Here is a 12,442-nt window from a genome sequence, read left to right on the forward strand (position 1 = left end):
GAAATTAAGTGCCAACGCGTCTTCATAACAGTCTCTCTTGTCTTCTCTGGAACATCAGTACATGAGTTTCATGGGTTAGTTCAGCACAGAAGTAAGGTCGTAATGAAACACCACCTACCGGGAGCGATCTCCTTTTATATCATGTGGACTAGAAGAGACACGGCTTACTTCACTTCAGTACCCTTAAGAGGAGGTTTCTCGAGTCTGTGAGGGAGAAGGGAGACAAGGCTATTAGCGATAGATAGCACCCCCTCTCGTCCCAGGGTGGTACCACTTCCTTCAACTGAACCTGAAAGGTGACTCTCTGGTGACAACATGTACTGTGAAAGCAGACACTAAATGATAAAAAAAGGTTTTCGAGGTGCTTTTTACAGAAAAAAGAGAAGCTATTAGAAAAATGACTTTGTTCCACAGATGACACGGTGGTGCAGTGGGTAGCGCTGCTACTTCACACTTAGAAGAGCCAGGTTCGCTTCCCGGGTCCTCCCTGTGTGGAGTTTGCATGTTCTCCCCGTGTCTGCATGGGCTTCCTCTGGGTACTCTGGTTTCCTCCCACAGTCCAAAGTCAGGCAGGTGAGGTGCACTGGGGATTCTAAATTGTCCCGTGTGTGTGTGTGTGCTTGGTGTGTGTGTGTGTCCAGTGGTGGGCTGGTGCCCTGCCCGGGATTTGTTTCCTGCCTTGTGCCCTGTGTTGGCTGGGATTAGCTCCAGCAGACCCCCGTGACCCTGTAGTTAGTATATAGCGGGTTGGATAATGGATGAACTTAGTTCCACACAGAATGCATGGAATTATTTTTGTCACAGCCATGCCGACAAAAGGTTTATTTTAATAAACTATATTTGATGGTGCTAATGTGTGCCATTTTGAACATTGGTGTATTGAATCTTATTTTACAAATAATACTGTTGATGCAAAAACATACAGAGGTAATGAAAAGCAGGTAGAGCAGGAATTACATTTGCAAACCTTAATGTACCAAACATTTGTGATTCAGAGGGTGTAACCTTATTGCAGAAAATTCTCAAAGTTGTAAATTTAAATTCAGAGCCATGCTGATGAACTGCAGTGAGTTGTTAGTGTGTTTGTAGACCAACACGAGATGGCAGTACTGTATGAGTAAACACATCATATGAGTAATACATCTGTTTGTATAATGTAATGAACTGAGAGGTAGCTGTAATATCACATGAAACCACACGTATTTAATGTCCTGTTAACACCAACTTGTATGGCTTGTTACAGTTGCCAGCCCCACAAAGCACACCAGATTTTCTGTCTATCAACTCAACCACATGGCGACGAAGCAAATTATCACAAAGCTGCAGGCATCTGTGAGAATGCACACCAATGTCCATACTATAGCAGCTTCAAATAAACTCGTGGACAGTGGTCTTTTGGAGCCACCTGTTGGCCATGAGAGGCTTCATGGATGACATCACTGTAACTACCACCACTCATGTACAGGTAACCCTATCATCATTGGTTATATGGACCTGGATGAGATTCAAGAAGGTGGGCGTCCTTCAACATCTGCAATAAGATGCTGCAGATGTTCTATCAGATGGTTGTGGCGAGCGCCCTATTCTACGTGGTAGTGTGCTGGGGAGGCAGCATAAAGAAGAAGGACGCCTCACACCTGCGCAAACTTGTGAGGAAGACAGGCTCTATTGTAGGCACAGAGCTGGACAGTTTGACATCTGTGGCAGAGCGATGGGCGTTGAGCAGGCTCCTGTCAATCATGGAGAATCCACTGCATCCACTTAACAGTATTATCTCCAGACAGAGGAGCAGCTTCAGCGACAGACTGCTATCACTGTCCTGCTCCACTGACAGACTGAGGGGATTGTTCCTCCCCCACACTATGCGACTCTTCAATTCCACCTGGAGGGGTAAATGTAAATATTATTCAAAGTTATTGTCTGTTTTTACCTGCATTTTTATTACTCTTTAATATAATATTATTTTTTGAATCAGTATTCTGCTGCTGGATTATGTGAATTTCCTCTTGGTATTAATAAAGTATCTATCTATCTATCTATCTATCTATCTATGATACAGCAAGTGTAACCTTATGGCAGAAAATTCTCTTAGTTGTAAATTAAAATTCAGAGCCATGCTGATGAACTGCAGTGAGTTGTTAGTGTGTTTGTAGACCAACACTAGATGGCGGTACTGTATGAGTAAATGCATCCATCCATCCATCCATCCATTTTCCAACCCGCTGAATCCGAACACAGGGTCACGGGGGTCTGCTGGAGCCAATCCCAGCCAACACAGGGCAAAAGGCAGGAAACAATCCCAGGCAAGGTGTCAACCCACCGCAGTGAGTAATACATCTGTTTGTATGATGTAATGAACTGGGAGGTAGCTGTAGTATCACATGCAAGCCACACATATTCACTGTCCTGTTAATGCCAGCTTGTATGGCTTGTTACATTTCTATCCCCACAAAGTGCCGCAGATTTTCTGTCTATTAACTCAAGTACATGGCGACCAAGCAAATTATCACAAAACTGCAGGCATCTGTGAGAATGCACACCAATGTCCATACTATAGCAGCTTCAAATAATCTCGTGGACAGTGGTCTTTTGGAGCCACCTGTTGGCCATCAGAGGCCTAATGGATTACATCACTGTAACTACCACCACTCATGTACAGGTAACCCTATCAACATTGGTTATATGGACCTGGATGAGATTCAAGTCTACAAAGTCAAGAAGTCTAGTGATCAGAAAGGGTGTAATTACCACCAAGTTCAAGCTGCAGCTACAGGGTGAAGATATTCCAGGTATTAAGGGCAACCCTATCAAGTGGCTAGGGAAAAAACCTATAAGACCTTCTTGGATAACAAACTGAGAAGCAAGCAGAGGATTTTTTGAGGAAAACTGAACTTCCCTGAAAGGCCAGACTTGTCAGTCTATGACTTTATCAATACAGATTTCTATCTAGAAATATGTGAGTAAGTAGAATTATGTGGCTCCTGACAGTGTACGAAGTCCCGACTACAGTAGTAGATGGACTAGAGAAGAAGATCAACAAACACCTTTTATAGCTGCCTTGAAATCCTTCCAAGCTTCATACAAAGGAGGACCCAAAAATAACTAGATTTTTTTCTGGAGGCTGAAGGGGCGTTAGTTCCGACGTTTACCAGCTAGGAGCGTGAATTTGACTGCCCTCTGCATCATTTGGCCAATTGGAGTCCTTGGGGAAAGGTCTGTAAGATCAGTGTAATTTTTTTTTTTTCTTGAGCCTCTTTGTCGATTTTGTGATGGCAGACTTGAAAGAATAAAGTGTTTACATCAAGTTCTGTTTCCTTATGAGGTAAACAGCAACAGAAGCTGTCACAATGCTTCTAGAGGCTTTCAAATAAGAAGCTTTGAGTCAGGCAAGGGTTTTTACCCTAAAGTGCTTCAAAAATTGTGTGATGCAGTGTAGAGAAAATGACCCAAATTTAGGCAATCAGGTGAGTGGCGTCTGCATCTCGATAACACTCCCACCCACACAGTATTGAACATGCGGCAGTTTCTCACAAAAACAGAATAACAACAGTTTCCATACCCGCTTAACCCCACCTGCTCCCCCACCTTCTTCCCAGACATTGCACCCTGTGATTTTCTCTTATTTCCAAGCATGAAGAGGGACCATATAGGAAAGCGTTTCCAGGATGAAGAGGAGGTCAAGAAGCAAACAACGGGAGCACTGAAGGCTGTCACTTTGCAAGATTTTCAGAACAGTTTTGAACAATGGAAAATGTGGTGGGACAAGTGTATTGTGTCTCAGGGAGAGTATTTTAAGGGTTATTAAATTTTGGAAATCTTCAGGAAAATATATGATTTTATTTTTTAATTCTCATTATTTTTGGGTCCCCCCATCGTATCTGTTGGTGTCTACATAAAGGTGAGATCAGCTGTAGCTTCCCTTGTTGTCCATTAGTGTGGAGATCAAAGTAACAGAATGTAGTTTAGTCACCGCCTAGGAGTGAAAGAGTTTGAGAAGCCAGTAGTATGACAAGATCAGGACGCATTGGGGCGCTGGTGCTGCTGTAGCTCAGGATGACTGTTCACTTTAAACTCACAGGCATCGTTGTTAACATATACACTCAAAAACGGACTGAGATCAACTCACTTTCATCAGAGGGGTATATCAAATACAAGATAAAGGAGTGCAATGATCCAAGATGAGAGGAGGAATAGAGAAGGTGAGCAAGAACCACCTGCAAGGAGCCTGGACAATGTGGGACCATCCACCAAGGAAGATCTCATAGGCTGACCTATGAAGGTTAGGACCTTTTTGTATATCATTCTTGTTGCAGGCAGCCTATGATCGCCACCCAACTACAGTGAAGTGCACATGTAGGGTAGGAAGGAGGCTCTATAATGCACACTGTGTAGTCGGTGAGGAGTTACGTCACAAATAATTCCATGTTGTAAAATGGCATTAAAACTGGAGAGATGCAGGAAATACCATGACAAAGTCTCAGACATTATGGGTCTTACAGCCCCTAGCATTTTTTAGTGGAGCTGACAATAACTTTGAAGGAAGACTACCATACGCCAGCAGAGATAAAACACAGCAAGTACCAAAAATTTGTGAATAACTGTAAAGATAAGGGCTGGCAGACATTGCTGTTCATGGTGAAAGTGGGATGCCGAGGATTCCCTGTCCAGTCGGTGTAGAATCTTCTGTCAGCATTATCACCTAGGGGGCAAAAAGAAGAATATCAGTCCAAAGGTTGGGGGATGCAGCAGAAAAGGGCTTCTTGTTGGTTAAGGTTAAGGAGAGACGAGGCATGCTGGACACCAGAAGCTGATGGGCAGTGATTTGGTGTGGTGGTTGAAGGTTGAAACATCTGAGGAAAGCTGCATACTGCCTGATGATATCAGATTCTGGCCAAGACAGCAGTCATCAAAACGCGAGTGTGGGTGAGTGCAATAGACGGTGTGTTTGAAAACACATCATTCACATACAAGGAGTTTATATAATCGCAGAGATCCAAAATCCTTGATCTTCAGTGCCCAACAATTACAAAGAGTTGTGTTTTGCATTAGAGTGTGATGTGCATAAATTACTGGGTTTTGTTTTACATTTACTTTTGGGGCCTATTCTACATAACATGGGTATTGCCTTAGAATCCCGAGCTGTGGATATCAGTGAGAGTGTCAACTCCAGCAAAGTGAAAGATGTCACCGATATTCACATCATGCCATACCATTCAGGAAGTATCCTTTAACTTTGCATGTTAGTTAACTGCATTTTTTTTGACTCTTCTGCAGTTTAAACAACTTTAAAGTGGAAACCTGTCTGACATGTGATACTGGTGCCAAACAAAATACAGGAGTGTCAAAATTATAAACATTAATATTGGATCACATACACATTGCCATATATACAAATACAGACGTGGAAAATGATCGGTGAGAAAAATCATGGCAGTGCTGCTTTTGTGTTCTTTCAGCAGCAGGTGATCAGGACCCCTGATTTAGAGAGATTTATAGATTATTATTTAAATTATATAGATTATTTATAGATTTATAGAGATGCCTCAAAATAAGAAAAAAACAAGCCTAACATGAACACAATGGATAGCACTGTATGTCTAGCAGCACAGGATGGCAGCTTTTACTCACTTTCAATGGCAGAATGCAGACTAGGAAAATACCTGTTTGTCAGTCAGTCATTCTCCAACCTGCTATATACTAACACAGGGTCACGGGAGCCAATCCCAGCAAACACAGGGCACAAGGCAGGAACAAATCCTGGGCAGGGCACCAGCCCACGGCAGGACACACACACCTACACACCAAGCACACACTAGGGACAATTTAGGATCGCCAATGCACCTAACCTGCCTGACTTTGGACTGTGGGAGGAAACCGGAGCACCCGGAGGAAACCCACGGGGAGAACATGCAAAATCCACAGAGGGAGGACCCGGGACACAAACCCAGGTCTCCTTACTGCCAGGCAGCAGCGCGACCACTGCGCCTTTGTGCTGCCCATACGTATTTGTGCAATGACTCAAAAACTATCGTGTAAAGATACCAAAATAGACCAACATTATCAACACTTTAATCAATCATGAACAAGTGCATATGCGGTAGATTGCAAAATGTTAAACTTGATGGCCTATCTGCATGCTGCAGCCACACCTCTTAAAGCGCACACGTGCCGGTCCCGGGACATAACAGCGTTTTAAAAACGTTACAGTAATGTGTGCATGCCCATCTGCCATGCATCTCGACACCCTACCCATCAAATGAAACTTCAAAGTCTCGTCTTTCCGATGATATAAACCATTTTGACACACAACAACCACAGCACTGGCACTAAAGCCTTTTTTACAGAGAAGTACATACTTTTAAGAGTTGACTGTCCCTACCTTTGAAGACCCCCTGCAAGTCAAACATCAATATTTCCGAGCAGTATTGATCCCATTGTGTCCGTAAGGCTCCAGCGAATATAATCCAGTAAAATGATTTAGGTCCAAAACACACGATATATTCTCAAAGGGACAAAAACTCCAGAAAACGTTTCATAACTTGAGACCACCTACGTAATTTTTTTTCACTTATATTGCTCATATTAGACGTAATTTGTTTCTGTCGGCGATAACCATGCTACCGCATGAAACACGGAAGTGTTAGCTTCCGAAAGACACCTAAGTTGGCCAATTACGACGGGTCTGGGGTTGACTGGCACCTCGTATAGCCAACCAGTGTCACAGAAAGCTAGCAGGGTGACGTATAGCTCTGAACTCTGGTAGAATCTACCAGTTTGATTGGACACTGTGACTGACACTCAAAACTTACAGCCAATGAGCAGCCGAGCATTTTGATATGTAACTTGCCATACTAACTTGTAAACAAAACGATCGGAGCTGCGTGAAGGTGGCATTTGTGCCAGTCTGCAGAGTTGGTGCGTGGTTGTTTATTGTGATTTCGCCAAGTTTTTTCGCATTTTAAATATGAATAAAAGTAGAAGTTTAAACGTAAATAAACACTCGATTAAATAATAGATGCATGTACGTGGCGTGAAAGTATTCAACCGGCCCAGGAGACGTCTAATGGCAGAGAGCGACGTGTGCCACGCCCTTGTGCTTTCTGCTTACTAGTGATTGCTGCCATCAAGTGGCACATGGAAAAACGCTGAGCTGTGTTGTAACAGTTTGTAAAAGAAATATATATATATAGTTTGTGTGCATTTTATAAAAAAAAGTAAAAAATAAAAAATATAAATATATTTTTGGCCCATAACTTGTATTGACTATTTTTACATAGAAATGTGTATTTTTTATTGTTTTTATTATGGAACATGAATTTCCATAACTAATAGAATGACACTGTGTGTAGATATAGATTCCTTTAGGTGTAAGCTTTCAGTAGAGCCCTCATTGATATATGTGGGTTGAAGCATTCAAAAGTTATTACACTTTTTCCATATGTTCCAAAATGTGGATAATGGTCCCTCTAAAAACCCCCTGGGCATGCCCACATAAAAACTGGTGTAAAAATGTCATTTTACAGGTATTCTTTTCAAATTTGAAATTTGAGTAGTCAACAAGTTATTCTGTTGGTACATAGTGTGTTTCTGTCCCCACCTACCTACTGCAGCTTTATTTTCCTTTATTTTCATAAAAAACTTAGGCAAGAACAAAAAATTCGTTTTTTTTGTGAGTTCTAATGTGCATAACTTTTGATCAGTTAGTGATTCTGACTACTAAGGGTGAAACTAGAGAATATTACCTTTACAAAGAGACCAAACATGTGTTTATACTCCAGATAGTTCAATAACAGCAATGATTCTAATTTGGAGAGGTCAAATTACAAGCGATTTAGCAAAAATGACCCCGAATGATAAGGGGTTTTAAAACAAACATCTCCTCTTTTGTCCAGGAGTGACTGGTGTCCTGTCCAAAGCCAGTTCTATCTTTGCACAGTGTGCAGCGAGCATAGGCCTTGGGCCCTAATAACCATATAATAAATATGGATACATAATAAGGATGGATGCATAAACAATCAACCTTTGATTGTGCAACCCTAACAACAAAATGAGAACAAATTGAATACTTTTATTTAACAAGCAAAAGAGATGGCTGGATACAGCATAGCTGAACTCAGGCTTTGGAAGGTGACTTGAAGCGACTTGAATGCCTGGCCATTCAACAAAAGTGTTCAAGTTCACTAGAGGAAATTTCAGTAAATGTAAGGTGGTGCATATGTGCCATAAAAGCAGAGATTATTTTAGTATAAATGTAAGAAATTGATTTTGCAGCTCGGATTTTTGCTTCATAGTGCCAGCAGAACATGATTCAGTCCTAGACTTGCTGTCATATCTACAGTAAATGTTTATTGCATGGACTTACTCCATTGACTCCGGTCACCTTTTTCACTGCATACTATTATCTTCATTATTACGTCATATTGCCAAGTCAGAGTGAGTGTGTTTATGATGGCCTGGCTTTATAGGTTGTTTTCTTGTAAACTTTACTGTTGGGATATAGTCTAGCCCACTGTGTTCCTACATTGTATATTCAGAAAATGAATGAATGGATGAAATTGTATTTTAATTGATATTTTATTTGTATTATGCAGCACCCCAGGCTTTTAAATCAAAATGAGCACAATAAATATACAAGGAATTAAACTGAATAAGCAGACCCAACTCACTGTTTAGTCTAGTTATTGTATCACATCATTTATCAAAGTCAATGAAGGTGTTGTAGGAGAACATTGAGATTGATTTCATTTATTGTTGCAAATTACGTAAAAATTATTTTCTACTAGTTCTAGGCAGAAGAAGGATAAGGAAACTGCATCAGTTGTAGACGTCTCTGAAATGTTAATTTGAAAAATATTATAGTGACATCAAAAGCAAATGGATAAAACTGAAGAAGGGTAAATTCTGGAAGGGAAAGATCTTTGCCAAGAGAGCTATTAACATGGAAGTGGATGAGATGGATTTTTTTTAAAAATACAGTAAGGACATTTGTCTTAAAGGTCAAAGAGGAAGAATGAACTTCTGGTCAGTGACTTTTTCTAAAACTTTGTCCTGAGTATCTGCATCTTTTTTCCCCCACTAGCATTGATCTGCTGTATTCATTCCATCATAGTAGAATCTGATCAGACCATGAACTGGACACTGCTGTCTGAAAGTTAAAGTGAACTTCTGTCACTGTGATGCCCAGGTTGCCCCCAGCAGGCATCATTTCTGAGTCATCAATAGTCATGAAACCAAGATGGACTGGACAATGATGACACATAACAACAAAAGGTTGGTGCAATCAGTGTGCATGGTTCTTTTTTTCCATTCAAGTGTTCTGATACAAACTACATTGCTGTCACAATCAATAAATGAATAAATAATCCATCCATCAGTGCAGTTGTGGAGATTTAAACCAGCAATAAATAAGTCCTTTCAGCCATTAAAATCCAAGAATGAAATTGGGTTTCCATTACTTGCATTTCCTGCCAGCACAAAGCATCTTTCTTCCTCTGTCTCCTCAGTTCACCCACCCAACAGCTGTAGCTCCTCTCCTTGGGTCTCAACCCCAAGACCATACTTCAGTGTCCACCAGGACACTCAGAACTGGATCTCCATCATCCTGCCACTTACCCATCAGTCCAGCAGGACCCTCTACTCTAGACTGTTATGGAGGAGTAACACACCCTTGGAGCACCATTCCTCTTGGGACCACCAGCAGCTCTGCCTTCTCACCACTGCACTGACTCACACTCCAGATTCTGCCTTTCTTGGCCTTTGATTTCTTTTGCTCCCCCCCTAACTCTGATTCAGCTCCTATTTATACTCCTGTGGGTGCAGTGTCTTGATTACGACCTGTGGTAAGTCGATGAGGAAACTGGAGCCAACTGTGCATTTAGCTGCAAGCAGGATTATCACAATCTCTCCATTTAACACACCATGAACGCATGAACACACACAACCACAAGGCCTGAGCTGCACGATTTTCATTTAAAAATTCACACACTGTCACAGACCCCCAACATGCATCACCCCATACACCTGAACAGCAGCAAAACCAATGAACTGGTGGTGGATTTTCGGAGGCCCAGGCCCCTCATGGACCCTGTGATTATCAGAGGAGACTTTGTGCAGAGGGTACAGACCTATAAATACCTGGGAGTGCAGCTGGATGATAAATTGGACTGGACTGCCAATACTGATGCTCTGTGCAAGAGAGAACAGAGATGACTATACTTCCTTAGAAGGCTGGCATCCTTCAACATCTGCAATAAGATGCTGCAGATGTTCTATCAGATGGTTGTGGCGAGTGCCCACTTCTACACGGTGGTGTGCTAGGGAGGCAGCATAAAGAAGAGGGACGCCTCACACCTGGACAAACTTGTGAGGAAGGCAAGCTCTATTGTAGAAATGAAGCCGGACAGTTTGACATCCGTGGCAGAGCGACGGGCGCTGAGCTGGCTCCTGTCAATCCACTGCATCCACTGAACAGTGTCATCTCCAGGCAGAGGAGCAGCTTCAGTGACAGACTGAGGAGATCATTCCTCCCCCACACTATGAGACTCTTCAATTCCAGCTGGTGGGGTAAATGTTAACATTATACAAAGTTATTGTCTGTTTTTACTTGCATTTTTATTACTTTTTAATTTAATATTACTTTTTGTATCAGTATTCTGCTGCTGTATTATGTGAATTTCCCCTTGGGATTAATAATCTATCTATCTATCTATCTATCTATCTATCTATCTATCTATCTATCTATCTATCTATCTATCTATCTATCACAGTCATCTGTTGTAAATCTGTAAAAAATTTTTTTTTTTTTTTCAAAGACAAAAATATGAAACAGAAATGGAGAAAAGTGAAGTGATGTAACATCACTACTCCAAAATGAAAAAGAGCGTCTGTTACTTCTAATGCTTCTAATGCTATGTTATGTCTCAGCAGGTAAATTAGCTCAGGTTTTCATGTATGTTGATCATTTCTAGATTACTGGTTGTGTTTGCATTCTACCTGCTTGTCAGTTAGAGCTTTTCATTTGCACAAAAAAAAAACTCACACACTGTCACAGACCCCCAACATGCATCACCACAGTCATCTCCAGTTTCCAGATTCATAATCATTACTCTGTCTGACACTCTTTTCACCTCCAAAATACTCTTGACGTACTGCTCCTTTAGATTAATCCCTACCCCATTTCTCCTCCCATTCCCATCATGATAGATAAATTGGAATCCACCTCCGATCCACCTGGCCTTACTCCCCTTCCATTTAGTCGCTTATACGCATAACATATCAACCTTCCTTCTCTCCATCATATCGGCTAACTCTTTCCCCTTACCAGTCATACTGCTAACATTCAAAGTTCCAGCACTCAGTTCCACTCTCTTTACCTTCCTCCTCTCTTCCCTCCTCCGGAAACGTCTCCCCCATCTTCTTCTCCTTCTTCCACCAACAGTAGCCAATTTCCACTAGCACACTGTCTGGTATGGAAATTTCTATTGTTGTCCGCATATTGATCTGGCAAAATTTTACACTGGATGCCCTTCCTGACGTAACCCTACCCATTTATCCGGGCTTGGGACCGGCACAAAGAAGCACACTAGTTCATGAATCCCCTGTGGCTGGGTTGTGTTTAGTTTCTGTAAACATTGCTAATACTAGTGAAGCTAACTTATTTAAGAATATTTTATAAAATTCTGCTGGGTAGCCATCAGGGCTGGCTGCTTTCCCACTTTGAAGTGAGTTTATAGCATCTAGTAATTCTTAAAGCATCAGTTGTTTATCCAATTACGTAGCATTAAAATGATCTAGCTGTGGTATCTCTAATGAATCAAGTAAATTGTGCCTTATCTTCTTTAAAATGAGTAGAATATAAGGAACTTATAATATCTCTAAATATGTGAGTGATATATTTATGACTAGCAAAATACCCGCGCTTCGCAGTGGAGACGTAGTGTGTTAAAGAAGTAATGAAAAAGTAAAGGAAACATTTTAAAAATAACGTAACATGATTGTCAATGTAATTGTTTTGTCACTGTTATGAGTGTTGCTGTCATATTTATTTATATATATATATATACACACACACACACATATAAACATATATCTACATATACACATACATATATACATATATATACACACACACACACACACATATATATATACACACACACACACACACATACATATATATACACACACATATACACACACACACACACACACACATACATATATATATATACACACACATACATACATATATAATTGTGTATATATATGTGTGTATGTGTGTGTATATATATATATGTGTATGTGTGTTTATATATATATATATGTGTATATGTGTGTGTATATATACGTATATATATATGTGTGTATGTGTGTGTATATATAAATATATATATATATGTGTGTGTGTGTATGTTTGCATATATATATACATATACTGTATATA

The sequence above is a fragment of the Polypterus senegalus genome, chromosome 11 (genome assembly GCF_016835505.1).
Source record: "Polypterus senegalus isolate Bchr_013 chromosome 11, ASM1683550v1, whole genome shotgun sequence".
In the NCBI taxonomy this organism is placed as follows: domain Eukaryota; kingdom Metazoa; phylum Chordata; class Cladistia; order Polypteriformes; family Polypteridae; genus Polypterus; species Polypterus senegalus.